Here is an 18,086-nt window from a genome sequence, read left to right as displayed (position 1 = left end):
AGGACTGATGTGAACAGCCATGGCTCTTCTCGTTCCCTCCACACTGACTGCCTTGACTAGAAATACAATGCAAGGCAAGATTAGAGCATGTCAGAGTGCTGTCATATGCACAGCTGGGAAGAACAGAGCTGCTTTGCAAGTACTGGTCCCAGGGCGCCACCCGGGACACTCTGGTCTGGACCAAAGTGATAGTGTGATCAGTCGGCCAGGCTTGCAGAGGACTAAAAGGTTTCTAAGGAATTGGGTTTTCGCTACATTCTGTGAAAGTCACAGACAAAACCAGATGACTTACTCATGCTATAAAAGAGGTGTAGTCAGAACAGACACCAAAGACCACAGCACCAACTGTCACTCTGCTCCCCAGGTCACAGCCATCTCCTTTCCCAGGGGCAGCAGGGCCGGGACTGGGGCTCTCCCGTCACTCTCACCCACAGGAAGGACCCTTCCTCATCCTGCTCTGGCACAGTGCACACAGCAATACCACTGGGAGTTCTTTGAAAACTTCCAAGCCCCACCCCACATCAGTTTCATCAGAATCTAGGCTCTCTTCTTTGCTTTTGCTTTTTAATGAGTTGAGATGATTCCAAGACACTGCTGCACTTGAAAACCTGGGCTCTAGCCAACACCTCTTCACAGGAAATGAAGCTCCTGAACCTGACGGCACCAGATTTGTCCAGTGGACACACAGCCCCAGCTTATACTTGTGGCTGCTTTGGCACAGCATATCAGCACACACTTGGCCTACCAAGCCCATGTTTCCTGCCTGGCCCAACTTCCTCTTGACTGGCATCAACACAAGGAGCCTGCCCTCTCCCTGCCCTCATTCCTCTTTCCCAGCAGCAGCTCTCTAGGACCAGCTGCAAGGGCGAAATGTCCAGAAAGGTACCCCTCACGTGGACGAGGACTCACACTAACCCACCTTGATTAAAACTCGTAACCTGAGATGGTACTGAATCACCTTGGATTCACCAAAGGGACACCTATGTTCAGGCACAAGTAAGGGGATATTGGATTATGTTGGCTGGGTAAGAAAAACAGACAAGTGGGGCATAGTGGTGTGTGTTTGTAGTCCCTGCAGTGAGGGAGGATAAAGCAAGAAGAACTACAAGTTCAAGTCTGGCCTGAGTAACTTAGTGAGACTCTGTCTGAAAACATATAAATGTATATATAAACAGAGAACGTTTTTAAGGACTTGGGATGCAGCTCATTGGTAGAGCACCCTGAGTTCAATTCTCAGTATCAAAGGAAGAAACAAGAGAAATTTTAGAATAATTTTATAACTTTCTGGAAAAATTTTAGATATATAGAGAAGTTGCAAAGATGGTTCCATAATACAATTTTTACATTGTTAACATATTACATTTTCTTAGTACATTTGTCAAAACCCAGAAACTGACATCACTATGTTACTGCTTATTAGACTCAGAATATTTATATTTCATCAGTTTTTCTAGTAATTTCCTCTTTCTGTTCCAGTAAATACTTCAGGGTATCATGTTGCATTAGCTGTCATATTCATTCTTTTTCATCGGTATCAGTAGTAAAGAATATTTAGATGTTTTGAGAAGGCTATTTCCCTTTCTGTCAAAATAAAAAGGTATGTTGATCCCCAAAATGTTTTGTTGGCATATTGGAAATACAAATGGCTGAAATACAAATGGCTAAGACTAGAACACAAATGAATTTAACTTAGCAATAGAAGTTTTCAAAAGACTTTTAAAAAAGAAAGAAAACCTATCTTACATCATCAAGTTAACTTAAATGACTGATTAACAATAATTTTTCAAGTAACCTATGGAAATAAATTTTGACAGAGTGCTCAGGAATACTTAGGGCTAAGACCACTCTAAAATTCCTTGTTGTCTGTGATTATTTTGAACTATCCTTTCAAGGATGTCTGGAAAGGCTGGATACTTTCTTTGTCTCTAGTATCAGCACATACTGTAGCACAGGGGTCACGTGATATCTTCCTTTATCACCCCCTGGAAATCAATGCTCAGGATATAAGTGTAGGAAAATGTCATGAGTAATAAAGTCCTTTGACTCTGACCCCGAAGTCTCCTGTCTCCTGCCAGCACAGATGCAATTCCAACTGGATAATGCTTGTTAACTTGCAAGTATGATAAAATCTCAGCCCTTCACTATTTTGAAACTGATTTCCATCTTTCCCTGAAATTCAAATAATAAATAATTTACTAACAGTAAGGCTCCATTCTCAGATTCCCACGTTCCTGCAGGACCAAACCTAGGTAAAGATAAACATGGCATGCACTGCCCACTCCATCAGCTAGCTTATCGCTCGTGTACTCTACTGCCTGACACCTTTGGGTTCTGTGTTTGCCATCCCATCCCAGGGTGCACTGCTCAAGCAGCATCCAAATTATCCTCACTCCAACATCTAAAAATAAGCAATCAAAATTTTTATGCCATTTTAACTTTTTTGTTCTTTGAGCCCAGGCCTCATGCATGCTAGGCACATCCTCTACCAGAGTTCATTCCCAGCCTGCACTATCTTAAGAGTAGGGATGAACAGGAAGATCTTGTAACAAGTATCAATCAAAAAGAATCTTTTAAAACTAGTAAGAGATAAATCTAGCTGACAAAAGGAACATAATTTCATTTTAAAGATGCATGATTCCAAAGACAAATGTGGTAGGCATATACCTATAACCCCCCCATTCAGTAGGTTGAGACAGGAGGATTCCAAATTTTAGGGCAGCCTGGACTAGACAGTGACAGCCTATCTCCAAAAGAAGAAAGGGGGTGTGGGGAGATGCTTGGTTTCCATTGTACATTATGGTAGGAAAAAAGCAAAACTAAAAACTAATGGAATATGAATAGAAGTGATAAAGAAGGAGCTAATGTTATTAAAAGATAGTAAACATCGCAAAATACAAGAACTGTAACTTTCTTAGGAGTGTCTAAGCTTTAAAAAACTCCACCAGGACATAGTGAGCTTAAAAATCTACTTTTATTACTATTCAGGAGTCTTTCCTTATACTGATTACCCCTGGGTGATGTCAGTTGCGGCAAACAAAGTGGGAAAACTGTGATATAGTGACTCCTAGAAGTTCCAAGTCAGAAGGTCCTCAAACAAACAACTGTAAAAGTCTTCTGAGAGGCAGAGAATTTCCAAAAAGCATGGACTTATTCTTCCTCTTGTACATACGCTCAGGTACCTCCAGCACACACTCCATTTCCACTTATCATGAGATCAAAATGAACATCTTCTGAATTAGTTCCCTAGGACCTTAATAAATCACCAGAGACTAGGGGCTGGGGATTTAGCTCAGTAGCACAGCGCCTGCCTGGCAAGTGCAAGGTCGTGGGTTCGATTCCTGGTACCAGAAGGAAAAAAAAAAAAAAAATCACCAGAGACTGCATGAGCTTAAAATAACAGAAATACATTCCGTCACATTTCCAGAAGCTGAAGTCTGAATCAGAATGCTAGCAAAGACTTGCTTTCTCTGAAGGCTCTAGAGAAATCTTTCCTTGCTTCTCTTATCCTCTGGTTATTGCCAGCAATGCTCGGTTTTCCTTGATTTGTAAGCGTCTCTGCCTCTGTCTCATCATGGTGCTGTCCCTGTGTCCATGTCTCGGTGTTTATACTTCCCCCTTTGAAGAACAGCAATCACTGGATTAGCATCCACTTTAAACTAGTATAACCTTGTCTTCACTTGACTGCATCTGAAAAAGATCCTGTTTTCAAATAAGGTAGTATTTGCCCATACCAGGGGGTGTGAATTTTGTGGGAATACTATTTGATCCAGTACAACTTCTCAACTATTTAAATACTGCTAAGCACATTTTTCTATTCACCACTTGGGGATTTTGTTTCTAAGAAGCTTGGCTCAGGGGTATAAACCGGAGGTGTCTATCAGGGATCATTCATCCAACACGATTAACCTGCATCTTAATCCCTATAGGAGCCATTCTACTTTCCTACTAATTCATATACAAACACTTGTCATTATTTTTACACAAATAACATGGCAAATGAGATCTCCTATTTTATGATTAAGTCAAACAGCTTCCCAAATTGTTTATTTCTAGTAACAGAATAATCAGGAGAAATTATTTTTCAGTTGTCAGGTAATGATTACATACCCACTAACATAACATTTGTTACGGACTACTGAAAATTTTGAGGATTCTACGAAGCGCACCTCAGCACAAATTACTATAATGCAGAGAGAATTCTTACCAGTTTTTAAATTGGCACAATGGAAAATCAATGCAGACCACATAGTGACTCATGGAATTATAACTCTTTCCAGGAAACCACTGTATCATTGTACCTTTTAAATAACATAAAGTAAAATTTAAATGTGTTGCTCTACGTGAACTTTTTTTGCAATAAGGGATGTATATTATCTAAAACCTTATTGTATATCTGATGTTTGAATATTACCAAGAATACAACTGACCATAACGAATACATTTTACCAAATGTCTTAAAGAACACATTTGGTATTCCTACAATAAAAGAGTAAGATCTTTGTTCCATCCAAAAAGATTTTTGATGCTATTTTCTTAATTAAAAAAATAGGGGCTGGGAGTATAGCTCAGTGGTTGAGCCCCTGCTTCATAGGCAAAAGGTCCTAGTACAACAAACAAAAACTGAACTCCCAAACAAAATAAAGTGGGAGAGAACCAAGATGGCAGAGTGGAAAGCAGCAGAGAAAGAGCCTCACTGAGAGTTGCTGTCCAGACACTGGAATATAGCAAAGTGAGGAAGACAAGGAGAGAAGTAGGTCCCCAGGACCTAGGAAGGATCTAAGGCACAAACTAAAGCCCACAGACAGAGTGAAGAGAGAAACTTCAATGAAGATGGAGGCAGCTGGCAGTGCCTTCTCCCGGAGACAGGACCCACTACATGAAAGGAATGATGCAAACCTACAGACACATGGTGACTGCTAGCAACCCCAAAGGCCTCCACAGACCAACGCAGCAGTGTAGGGGAACAATGGATGTGAAGGACTGCACTGGCTGGTGGTGAGTGCTGAGAGCTCAGACTCCCTCGAAGGAAACAATGATTAGCTGGGAGCCGTCTCGGAGGGCAGAGGACTGAGCTCAGAACTCACAGTGGTTGTGGCTCCATCCAGTAGCTCCCAGCTCGGCTCAGGCCCTCAGAAGGTGCACTGGTGAATGAGTCTGGTCTACCCCAGAAGATGCATGCTTGCTGAGATTATCCACTACCCCAGCGAAAAGCTACTGCTGGCTTTCTGGGATAAGTCAACACAGACTGGGACTGTCTCCACACGTTGCTTACCAGTGACAGCAAAGACAAACCTGGAAGTGGTCAGCAACCCATTTGGGACCCCTTCTGTTTCTTTCTTGGACAACTTTCTTTCCCCTAATAAATATATTCTGCTCTTAGGCTGGGGATATAGCTCAGCAGCACAAGTGCCTGACTGGCAAGCACAGGTCCTGAGTTCAATTCCCAGTAGCAAAAAATATAGTGGTTTTTTTTTTCTTCTCTCTCTCTCTTGTTTATTTTTTGTTGGTCTTGTGGTTTTGTTTTTGTTTTTTTCTCCTTCATTGTTTGATCTTGTTTTTATATGAGTGTGAACATCATTTCTAGCCTCTGTAAGTGTTGCTCTGTTGTTGTTCTTTTTATCTCTTCCTTCCCTCTTTTCTTCCAGTCTTCTGCACCAGTTTCCCAAAGTTAACATGATCCCCCTTTGTCCTCCAGCCTTATTTCTAATTTCTTTTTCTTCTTCTACCTATTTTTCCTTAATCCCTTCTAAGTTTTAACCACTGAGGGTAAAACTTACATATTAAGGACTTATGCACTGCGTATGATTTTCTAGTCTGTTTTAGATTTTGTTATATAATCACAACTCTAGTTCATACAATTAAAGGTGGCAAATTAATGGTTACTCAGTTTGCCATTTTCTAGGCTGTGACTGATGCTACTATTATTGCTGATGGCACAACTTTAGCCAAAAGTGCTATGACTGTTCTAAACAGCTATTCTTTCTGGTATTCCAGGACTGAGATTGACTAAGGGTCATAGAAAATACTGTGTCACAGTGTCAAAGAACTGGGGGTTGGGCCAAACAGGCAGTAACTACTCATCCCCAACAAACTGAAGAGTTAGGATCTTGCAACAGACTCAAAATTCAAAAATCAGTGACACCTGCAAGACGCCTTGGAGAAGTAGTTATTTTCTAAGGTTTGTAAATACTAACAATAAAACAACTCACCATAGGCAATTTACAAGCATCAACCCAAGAATTAAACTACAAAAAGAAAATGAGAAGATGCTTAAACAAGTTGCAACCATACACATCCAGTTCATTAAAGGCAAAACCAGGGGACAATGAAGTTGGACAATCCAAAAGCAACCCACCTGGCCTCTATGAAGTGATAACAACAAAGCAACTGAATGAGGCTCTAGAAAAACTCAAATCAGAAATAATTTCTCTGATAACTGCAGAGATGGTGTCCACAATGGAAATCATGCTTAGTGACTCTAGAGCAGATAAAGACAAAAAAATAGAAGAGCTTAAGAAAATGATGGAAACCATGAATGCTCAGCATAGGAAAGGAATGGAATCCATAAGGCACATTCAAGCAGATATCCAGGAGAATAAAAATTCCACTGAGAGTGGAATTCCATTGAGAGTATCCTCAGCAGATTAAGCCAATGTGAGGGCTGCATCTCAGATACAGAAGACAGGCTTGTGGATGGCAATCATAAAAAGAAAGATTTCTTAAAAATAGCAAGTGGCCACGAAAAATCAAACAGCAGCTGCTAGATGAGGCAAAGAAGAGTAACTTAAGATTGACTAGAGTCAATGAAAAAGCAGGAGAAAGTACAAGTGATATAAAAACACTGTTCACAGACATCATGGCAGAAAACTTCCTTAGTAGGGAAAAAGAATTTGACATATATGTAAGTGAGGTACATAGAACTCCAACTAGCTACAATCAAAAAAATTCTACAGCCAGGCATATCATACTCAACATTCCAGAAATTCAACACAAGAATAGAATCTTAAAAGCTGTTAGGGAAAAGAAACAAATCACCTATAAAAGTGATTATAGGTGCCCATCAGAATCACAGCTGACTTCTTAGCACAAACCTTCAAGTCAAGGAGAGCTTGGAATAAAGATTTTGAAGTTCTAAAGGAAAACAACCTGCAACCCAGATTGATGTACCCCACAAAATTATCTTTACAAATTGATACAGAAATAAGATACTTCCAAATAAAATAAACTATAACTCTATGAGGGTGTGGGGTGAGGGAAAAAGAATTGTTTTTTTCCACTTTTATTATGAATTTATTTTCTTATATTTCTCATTTCTACACATATATCACCCTCTCATCCACTCCCTTTTTGAAGAAGGAAAGATAAGCAGCCCAAAGAAAAATCTTGTTGCAGCATCTTTCTTCTGTCCTGCACCTTAAGACTAAACTCTCCATGCCCAAGAATTCCACACAGCAAAGGGCACAGAAGCAGACATCTTTAATCCCAGCTACTTGAGAGGCTGAGACAGGAAGACCAAAAGTTCCAGATTAGCAGAGGCAATTTAGTAAGACCCTGATTCAGAATAAGATTTGTAAAAGTCACTGCAGAGGTACCTTAGTGAGTAGCTTCGCTTGATTCCCCAGGACAAAACCTGACAACATGCAGTGGTCCTTGTCACCCCTGTTTGAATAACACTGGATTAGCTCCGGGCTGACTTAAAGGAACAAACAAAGCATTCATTTTGTAAGGAGAAACTTCTCCACCAATGTCCTTCAGGAAAGGCAAATATAAATTTAAGGTTGTAGCTGATAAAAAAAGGAAGCTGAGCATGAAAAAGAAAATGCTTTTTTTTCCCTAGTAACTATTTCTATGGGCACAAGTTGATCATTCCTCATTTCTGCTACTTATTTTTATATAAGATGAAGGAGGAAATTGAACCAGAGTCCCTGCTGGTTCCATGACTTGCAAGCTATTTTTAAAAAACAAATGTTACCAACCTTTTTTTTTTTTCCTTTAAATACTAGGCCAGCTTCCAAAGAATCAATATTGTTCAGACTGCACTTACAACAAAGGAATAAAATTTAAGACCAACAACCAAAGATGTTTATATGCTTAGCAATGTTTTTGATACTAAACATAAAATTTTTAAGCAATTAAAAAGTTATTCCTAAAAATTTAAGTAATTTAATAAGCACAGTATTAATTATGGACTATATATATGGACAATGAAAATGATCTACGTAGCAGAACTTCTAGTCTGCCAGTAAGACTGTACTTCAGAGCAATTTTACATTTTATATGTGTATGAAAAAGAATAATTAAAACAAGAAAAAAGACTGGTAATTAATGAGTTAAACATTAAGGTCAATGAATTATAAAAGGGCAACAGAGATTTTTCTAAAGTAGACAAAAGGAAATGACAAAGGGAAAAAAGTTGTTGGAAAGTAAACACTAGTAAAGCAAATAAAGCTGGATCCTTGAAATATATATATAAAAAAACTTAATACATTGATAAAGAATAAAGGCATGAGTATAGAAAAATAGAAATAAAACAGGAGACACACTGATTTAGAATTAGTGGACTTAAAAAACAATAAAAGGGATTTGAAGGAGTAGTTGGGGATACAGCTCAATTGAAAAGTTTGTGCTTGCCATGCACAAGACCCTAGGTTCAATCCCAGCACCAAAAAAAAAAAAAAAAAAAAAAAGAAGCAAATATAGCAAAACACTAACATATGTTAAATCTACACTTGGGTATCTTTTATAACATTTTATATAATTTTTGATACATTTGAAATTTCAAAATTATGGAAATTTTTAATCACAGGTCCATTGCTAGTATTTTATAACTTGAAATTTAAAACTGATTTAAAAATGCCTCTAAAGCACCTCAGGAAGGAAATATATGGGCATGAGCGACTGCACAGAAGATGACCTCGGCATCAGGTGAGCAGAAGGCTCGCCATCTGGTTTTAATTTTTCGTGTTTCTACTCACTGCACCTCTTTGCAGCAGGGGAGATAATATGCTTGCTCAGACCTGTCCAAAGGGGACTCTGCCCTACACGCTTGCCACACTGTTGGTTCAACAGGAGAAGCCACTCCATTCCCTGACTCCTGATTCATTCCCTCCCTCACGTTTTCCATTCAGATCTCCGTTGTTTCCTGGTGCACACATTCTGCTCAGTGCTGAGCGGGGATACAGCACAGGCTCCCTGGAGCTTCTCTCCCAGTAACCCCCATGTAGTCTACAGCACAAGGGCAGGAGCCTGGTCCCCACAGGCGAGTATGACATGCAGCCCGAGTCATGGGCAGCTTTAGAAATGGGTGGAAGCCACCAAACACTTAGAAGAAATTTATACTGGCAGGTTACCTCATTAATGACATCAGAATTAACATTTAACTGTAAGATACTAAACTTGAGTTTTTAAAAGCCAGACAAACAAAAAAGAACCAATATTTATAGGGCAGTTCCAGATCCAAATCTCTGGCTATATGTTTGTCTTGCTTAACTCGGAGAGATTTGGACAGAACGTATGCTATCTTCTTCATGTCATGTGACCTTTCTTGTTAAATAAAAAACTAAGAAAAGTTCTTGTTGTTGTTTTTTGTTTTTTTTGTTTTTTAGGTATTTTTTTTGTTTTTCTTCCAGTACCAGGAATCGAACTCATGACCTTGTGCTTGCCTGGCAGGCGCTTTGCTGCTGAGCTAAATCTCCAGCCCCAGAAAAGTTCTTGAGTAGCAATAAAAGAAGGGACTAGTTATTGTTTTGTTTCTAAGTCCATAGCAGATGTGTAGTTTGGAGAAAGTAAAGCGTGTGTTCTGTCCAAATCTCCACCTGTGATGTGCAGTATCTATTGACCCTATTGGGAATCACCACCCTTGCACCCTCTGGCTTCCAGAGACAGAGGCGCATTTCCAGACTGCCAAGACTATTAACAAAAGAGAACAAAGGCAGCAGGCAATCAGTATGTGATATCCAAGGCATCATAAGTCCTGTCTCCTTAGGCTGGACGACTGCACTCTAATTCCACCCCTCTGCTTCCTGTGCCAACGCCCTGCCCAATGTCCACCTCTCTGGCTCAATTCTATTTTCATCCACCACGTTCCTCATTAACAGGACTCTGGGCCTTTGCACCGGCAGTTCCACTGCCATTCTACATGCCTATTACCTTTCCAACTTCAGAGCTACTGTTATTTCATCAAGAATGTCTTGGGACTCAGGGTACAGCTTGCCAGTACAAGAGATGTTTCGTATGTATGAGGCTCAGGGTTCAATCCCCAGTCTTGGGGGCGAGGTACATTGCTGGCCATCCAGACTAGGTAAAGTCTCCCATCTCATGCCCTCAAAGCCACCTGTGCTTCTCTTTGGGCACTTATTACTTTTAATTTTTAAGACTTCTTTGTAATTATTTGTATTGTGCCTGGCGCTCCTAAAATATAAGCTTCCTGAGGGCAAGAACTGCATCATATCCTGTACACAGCTGTATCGCTCTGCTTGGCCAAATTCCTACTCAGTGAATGAGGGGTGAGAGCACAAAGAGAGCCTGAGAATTTGGCTGTGTTTCTCTGCTGTCATAAATCCCTATGTCAAGTTTCTAGCTACTTAAACTCCACATGCATGAGTTTTCAGGATCTTTCTAGCAGAATTATCAAGTCTGACTGTATATGCTTACTTTTCCACTTCCTAGATGCAAAGAGAAGACTGCTATGATAAAGCACCAACTGCAGCCCTGATCCGTTACCATCCAAATGGCTTTACACACTCAAAGCACTCAGTACCAAGAGCACTTATTCTCAATCTTTACTCCCTGTTATTTTTCTATAGTAGCCACTTACTTGAAAACAAAAATTTTTTATTAGTAAGAAAATAACTGCAGTTTAGTACGTCATGGGAATCATTTTGTGATACTTATTTTGCTTCAAACTGGTTAAAATTTACCAAAAACTGCACTCCTTAACATATTGTTCAATTGTAATTAACAGTTCGTTTTGATTGAAAAAAAGAAACTGCAATAGATCTGCAAAGACATTATATAATAAAAAGACTGGTTTTAGAATTAGAATTATGAACTATTCTATTATGAAAGTTAATTATTTCTATATATAGTAATACCATTAGTGCTACCTTGAGTTTTTTAAAATTTATGCTGCAAATGTCTTTCAGGTCAGTGGATAACATATTGAAGATCAGCAAATGAAATAACTCTCTAGAGACTTAATTGGAGAAATTTTTTACACTAGAAAAAAACAGAGACATTTCTACTCAAATAGGCTAGAAACACAGCCCAGAAACAAACTCCTGCTGATGGCAGGTGTCACTACTGCTTATTTTCCCTACTCCAGCACTGGGACGCCTAACCTGCTTCAGCTGGTAACAGGCCAGGATTTTTCTTCCTGCTTCAGAGTTAAGACCACCTCCAATCTTTCCAACGCCATAACGCAACGGATACACTATACATGCTGATGAACCTACAGGGGAAGGCAAAATTGTCCTAATCGGTCCTAAAGGAAGGCAAAATTTACTTAACCCCCTCAAAGAATTTTTTTCCTATAATCCAAAGAGAATGAAATCTGAGAGCTTCCTGAAACCACGCTGATCCCAAGATGGCAGAGGAACACACGTCTGCACAAGCCTGCTGGGCAGAATGCACACCCCAGCAAGCTCACGGAAAAGACACCAATACACAGAAGCCAAGAGAAGGGTAAAAGTAAATGCCGAAGATGTACCAGGAATAGCCAATGCTACAGTCAGGAAGAACAAACACTTTCTCAGTTGATTAGATTTGTATAGATCTTTTATTTTCTTGCTGTATGAGGAACTGTGTGTTGCAAAGGGCATTTTAAAGGATGGAAAGGATACAGCCAAGTATCTGCTAGTCTCTTGGCAAGATGATGCTATGTTTTGGCTTAGTTGCCCTTTGTCCATAAAACCTCAGGTTTTCTCCAGATGCAGACACATTTACACATAGGCAACAGATAGGCCTAAGAACTGAGCCATGTGTTTGGCATGTGCAAGGCAGCAAAATATTTCAAAGTCATACTTTAGAACCCACAGTGCTTCCCCGTCATGAGCAATGCACATCCAACTTCTACAGAGAACAAAGAAAAACTAAAAATAAACCCCAGGAACAAACAATTGAAAAAATAGGGCATCCTTACAATGCATCTGGTCTTCCCTGGAATAATGGGAATTTTGTATTGGAATAACTGAGACTTACCTGAACCAAACAATTATGTCTTCAATTTATGGTTTACTGAAAATAACTGCTCAAAGAGATACAATAGCAAATGGTGAATTGTAAATGCTATTGTTAAAATGTCTGCATTCTAATTCCTCTGCTGTAATGATCGTTTCCATACAGCACAAATTCTAGTACCAGACTTCCTATGTTCACATTCTTGAGCCAATGAATTCAACTTTCTGTATATCAGTTTGTTCATCTGCAAAATGAGAATAATAATAGCGGTAGAGGATTAACTGATTTAACATAGTAGAGGATTAACTGATTTAACATTACATAAAGCACTCAAACTAATGCCTAGCACATGGAAAATACTATCTATGTGTTTATTGCTCCAACTACTACTAGTGCTTTTACACTTTAGCATTCTGTAGTTCAGTCATTGGTAATGATTCCACCAGGATATTATATGATTCAAGGAGGTACAGATCATATCAGAAAGGAAACCTTTAACGGTGAGATGAGCTCTATAAGGATATAATAATTATTAATTTGTGAAACTAGAAAATTTGAGGAACAACAGAAGCACAGAGACTCATTATGTTCTTTAACTCCATTAAGATAAATGCTTAAGAGCTGAAGAAAATGTTATCAAGTAGCCTTAACGAAGCAAGTGAGTTTGAATTCAGAAGGAAAAACGGTTGACTGCTTCTAGGCAACACAATTAAGCCAGTGACAGCAGATATTTGCCCCTAAGATAAAACTTAGTGAGCTTGAATTCATAGATGGCAAATGAAAGCAAAATTCTTCTACAAGACAGAAATATTTGGAAATTATGAATCATTGATACTAGCTCTTTAGGATTCTCATATACTAATTATCAAAAACTATGGGTTTTTTGGCTATGCTTTGTTCAAGATTTAAACTACTTCTGTAAAAATATCATGGCTCTTGCCTTGAGAACAGAGAAAACCAAGTCTTCCTGCTACGATTCATTATTTTAGAAATGAAGGTATTTGAAAACGAGCAGCATCTCAAACCCACAGGACCCAAAAGAGAAGGATTCCCAGGGTGCTCCTATTTGTAATTGCAGAGCCATCTCTAAAGAAAGACAACCCTATAACTGAATCACACAACCATTCCTGAAATGAAACTCAGTAATTATTACTTTACCATCATAAAAATCAAGCCTACCTTATATTTGTTTCTTAAAAATTCTAAATCTCATTCATGCAGGATTTTTTTTTTAAAAATAATTTTGTACTGGGCATGGTGGCACATGCCTATAATCCCAGCATGTAGAAGGCTAATGTGGAAGGACCACCACTTGTTTGAGGCCAGTCTGTGCTACACAGTGAGACTATGTTCATGTCTCAAAAAACAAATAAAAACAAAAAAAAGGAAAAAAATTTGTGTCAGTAGGGACAAATGAAGTGATTTAAAATATAACTGAATTTAAAGGTATTCTAGCTACAATCACTAAACTAAATGTAAATGTATGAAAACAATACAGTGACAGATAGGTATTTTTATGTCCTTCTGATTTTATTAACTGATCCATTTATTAATTGATCAGTTGGTGTGAAGTCATAGCTAAACAATTTTAGAGAAGGCAGTTGAGAAGAAATTTTCCCAAGTCATCTCCCCAGAAAGTGCAGCAAAAAAAACATAAATATAGGTTTGGGGGTTTGGGGGATTTTCTGTTTGTTTGTTTGTTTGTTGGTCTTTTGAGACAGGGTCTTACTAAAGTAGTTCAGGTTGGTCTCAAACTTGCCAAGATGCTCCTGCAGACCCTCCAAGGGTCAACTGGTGGTCTTTCATTGACACTCTGTCCATGAGCACCTTAAATACGCAGCACTGAGTTTCCTTACTTTGACAGAGGCCTCTACGCCTCCATATCTCCAAGGAGAACGCCTGAGATGAATCTGAAATTTGGTGATAAAATTAGGAGTTTAAGTGACAACTTCTATAAGTAGATCTACTTTAAAAAAAAAAAAAATCACCTTTCACAGCCATGTGACTCACTATGTAGGTGACTAAGTATTATCCAAGAGCCCGTCTAAGAGTCTCTGGAAAAACTACTGTATTGACAATTCAAGACAGAAACCATGTTTCTCAAATATAAGGTACAATTGTAAATGAATGCATTTTGGAGAGGAAATGCTGTTGTTGAGTTGCTCAAAAAAGAAGTAGGAAAAATGAGATTTTTTTTTTTTTTAAGCCTCAGAATATATTACTTGGCAACAGTGGCTATCGCTTGGATTTCATCTCAAAGACAGCCTCCAAAACAAAAAGACAACATAATCAGGTGCTTGCAAAAAGGACCTGAAGCACAATCTGTGCTTCAGAAGACTCATCCTTAATGTGGTGGTTTGGATGGTTCTGTGCTAATGCATGAAGCATAATTTACTGCACATCAAAGCCTGATTTTTCTTTTCTCAGTCCCTTCTTCTTGTCTTATAGAAAGATAAAAGATTCTGAACATTAACAGAGTTTTGAGAATCAATAGGGAAATGCAATACCCAGGATAAGCAAAAGAAGATCAACCCGTGTTCATCTTTTCTGCTGCAACAAATATATGAGACACCCTGATGGTTTAATAGCTAGTTTTGTACTTTCCCTGGTGAAGAAAGAAACAATGCAAGCATTTGTGTATATTCAAGTACATGCAAAGGAATTTGAGAAAAATGCATCTCATAAAAGCACATGCTAAGTAAAGGTCTTATTTAAAAAAAAGTAGAGCAGAATGCAGTCACTGAGCAATAATCTAGTTATTACACTAAATTCTACCACTAATGACAAACCTAGGACATTTTTTTTTTATTTATTTAAGGAAGGAATCCACAATATTGTATCACACCATACAATGATTTGTTGTGGAATTATTTTACACACAAAAGATCTTAAAGATAAGACATGCGGAGAAACATCATTTTTTAACATTTTGAATTATTTGAGTTTTAAGAATTATGTTCCTTATAGAGAAATCTAGAAAAGGAGACAAGGGAAGTTCTGAATACAATCAGTGATCACAGGCAATTGTCTATCTATGCTGTCCAGGTTCCCAGTATCTAGGACGTTAGAGAAGGATTTGTGCTCCTGACACTCATCATACTTAGAATTCTGTCAGTGACTTCTTTTTTTGTTTTGTTTTGTTTCATTTTGTTTTCCGGTACCTGGAATCGAACTCACAACCTGGCACGTGCCAGGCAGGCGCTGTGCCACTCAGCTAAATCCCCAGCCCCTGTCAGTGATTTCTTACAGCTGCCTCTACAGTATTCTTTTTCCTGGTGTTCATGCATTCACCATGGCAAAAATACAACAGCAAAGAAGTCAGGCTAAGGAAGGGTACCCTTTCTTCAGAAGGAAGAAAGGCGCTAGAAGTCTGACTTAGACAAATGAGTGCAAAGGGAATCTAGAGACATGGGAGCAGCACAGAGGCCTGCGGCGAGACAGTACTGCGCTAAGCTACAAATACTTCGTGGAGCTTCAGCCCCAGGGGGGAACAGGGACGTGAACAGCAAGAGGAAGACTGCTCTGTAGAAACTCTCGGGCGTTCTCCTGGCTTCTAAATCGACTTTCCTAAAATTCTGTTCCAGGAATGACAGGGGTCACTTCAGTTCACCTTAAAAATATTCTTAATGTAAATTACATTAGATTTCATCAGAGTAAAAGGTTCCCGGGAGTCACAATAACCTCTCTTACCCTTAAGTAGATACTTTCTCTCCTGACACCTGCTCCCCACCATAGCGTGCTAATTCCTTTACCCATCTGCAGACTGTAGCCTTGACCCACACTCCTTCGCTTTCGCAATTATCTTTCTACTTCACTGTGAACATAATTACAACTGGGGGACACAGATTCCTTAAGAAAATCAAATGCACTTAATTCAATCAAAAGATGGGTAGTAACCATCATTGCCAGCCCAAAGTCAAAGCTGTGTGATATACGTCTCTCTATATATTCAGCGTTACAGTTTAAGGCCCTAATTCCAGACAAGCTGAACATTCAAACCCAGTAGTTTAGAAATGATTTCAGTTAATAAAAACGACACTCAATAGCCATTACCTTTGATTATGTTAAGAGATCAAGTAAATTAACAAAAAGGTACTATGAAAAGTAATGTTATTGATGACTGGTCGTATACTTTCATTGGTAATAGAATAAATCATATAATAACAACATCTGATTTTACTCTTTGACACCAAGGAAATCAACTCCCTCCCCACGGATACCTGTTCCTGGTATATAAATAATCTTATCACTCCTCTCCTAGTGTTCTAAAATTCATTCTACGGCTATTTTCCTGAGATATTCATTCAAAGAAAAATAACAGGCTTTGGACAGAAGTATGTGTTCACCATTTTGCCTTAGGCAACTGACATTACAGAAAAACTGCCCAAATGCATAACCAAATTTGAGAGAAAAACCTAAAGGATATTTAAGTATAACAACATTTCAATTTAAGTATTAAAAATTGCAAATAAGTAATTATGAGGAACCTCTAGAATCAATTAGATAGGTAAACAAAGGTAAAATATATTTCAATTTTTATAGCTATCCTATTTTACACAACATAGGATATATGGTACATAACACATATAAAGGTCAGCTCTGGAGTTAGGTGGTCTAGCCTCAAATTACAGCCCCATTACTCCTTACGGTGTCACTTTTCACAAACTATAACTTCTCTGTTACTTGGTTTCTGTACAGTAGTAGTTGTATTTCAATCATAGATTGTTTTGAGGATCAAATACATATGAATTCACGCAACCATATCATGTAGCAATAAGTTACTTGTTATGATTAGTATATGCTACTGAGCCTATGTAACTGGAAGTGTTGATGGACTAAAACACTGTTAGCTTTGAGTTTTAAGACCAAAAATAAAAATAAAATAAAACAAAACAAAATAAAATAAAATAAAAGCTGGCTAACTATAAAGAAGCAAACCACACAGGTTAGATTCTGTTGCCATTATTCATAAACTCCAGTTTTCTTTGTCTTACAAAACCAGAGTCATAGCCAAGCGTAGTGGCGCACACCTGTAATCCCAGCACTCGGGAGGCTGAGGCAGGAGGACTGTTGCGAGTTCAAGACCAGCCTGGGCTACAAAGTGAGCTCAAGGCCAGCCTAAACTGCATAGTGAGACCCTGTCTCAAAAAGACAAAAACCAAAAACAAAAACAAGAGTCATAGTTCTCCACAATGAAAAATTGCTTTCCCAAGTTATTCTGATTATTTAAGGCTCTTCTTTAAAAGTCCCTATCAAATACATAAAAGTTCTCTCTTAACGAAGGAGTAATGTAGAACTTAAGTCTTCAAAGGAATCAAAATAAATGTAAGTAAAAGATGAGATTAATATGTCTTACTAAAGAAAGAAAAGTACCTATCTTTTTTCTGTACACAGACTTCATAATCAAGAAAAGGCTTCAAAAGGGGGCTGGGGATTTAGCTCAGGGGCAAAGCGCCTGCCTGGCAAGCACAAGGTCGTGAGTTTGGTTCCTGGTACCGGAGAAAAACCAAAACCAAAACCAAAAAAAAAAAAGAAAAGGCTTCAAAATAAAAGCGATTTGACTAGACAAAACTGCCTTTCATAGAGCATATAAGGCCTTATGGATAATAAAAATTGTCATCTAACTAATGATCACAAAATGTATTTTATTTTACTCTAAACATAAAATTGCAGTCAACACAACCTAAAATCTAGTATATTGCAAAAAAGAACAAAAACACAAATTTTGAAACATTTTCAACATTTTCGTATCAGCTGTGTACATCCTTACAAAAGCTAAGAGATAACATAAGAAATAAAAACCTGTGCGAACTACAATGTAAACACAACCAGAAGTCTACCACAGAAATAATCTTTGCTTCAACTGTCACACCCAAGGCAGTCTTCACATGTGACAACTGCATGTTCCA

At 38.4% G+C, this 18,086-nt stretch overlaps 1 protein-coding gene across 5 annotated transcripts in view; it reads right to left on the bottom strand.

Annotated features, from left to right (window-relative positions):
• The window catches only part of Adam22 (ADAM metallopeptidase domain 22), a gene marked incomplete at its 5' end in the record, with an annotated part of 230,265 nt that overhangs the window by 95,716 nt on the left and 116,463 nt on the right, over window positions 1-18,086 (bottom strand).

This window comes from Chinchilla lanigera, unplaced genomic scaffold (genome assembly GCF_000276665.1).
Source record: "Chinchilla lanigera isolate Chin_1 unplaced genomic scaffold, ChiLan1.0 scaffold00031, whole genome shotgun sequence".
In the NCBI taxonomy this organism is placed as follows: domain Eukaryota; kingdom Metazoa; phylum Chordata; class Mammalia; order Rodentia; family Chinchillidae; genus Chinchilla; species Chinchilla lanigera.
The sequence above is the reverse complement of the archived record's forward strand: the minus strand, read 5'-3'. Positions and strand labels throughout refer to the sequence as shown.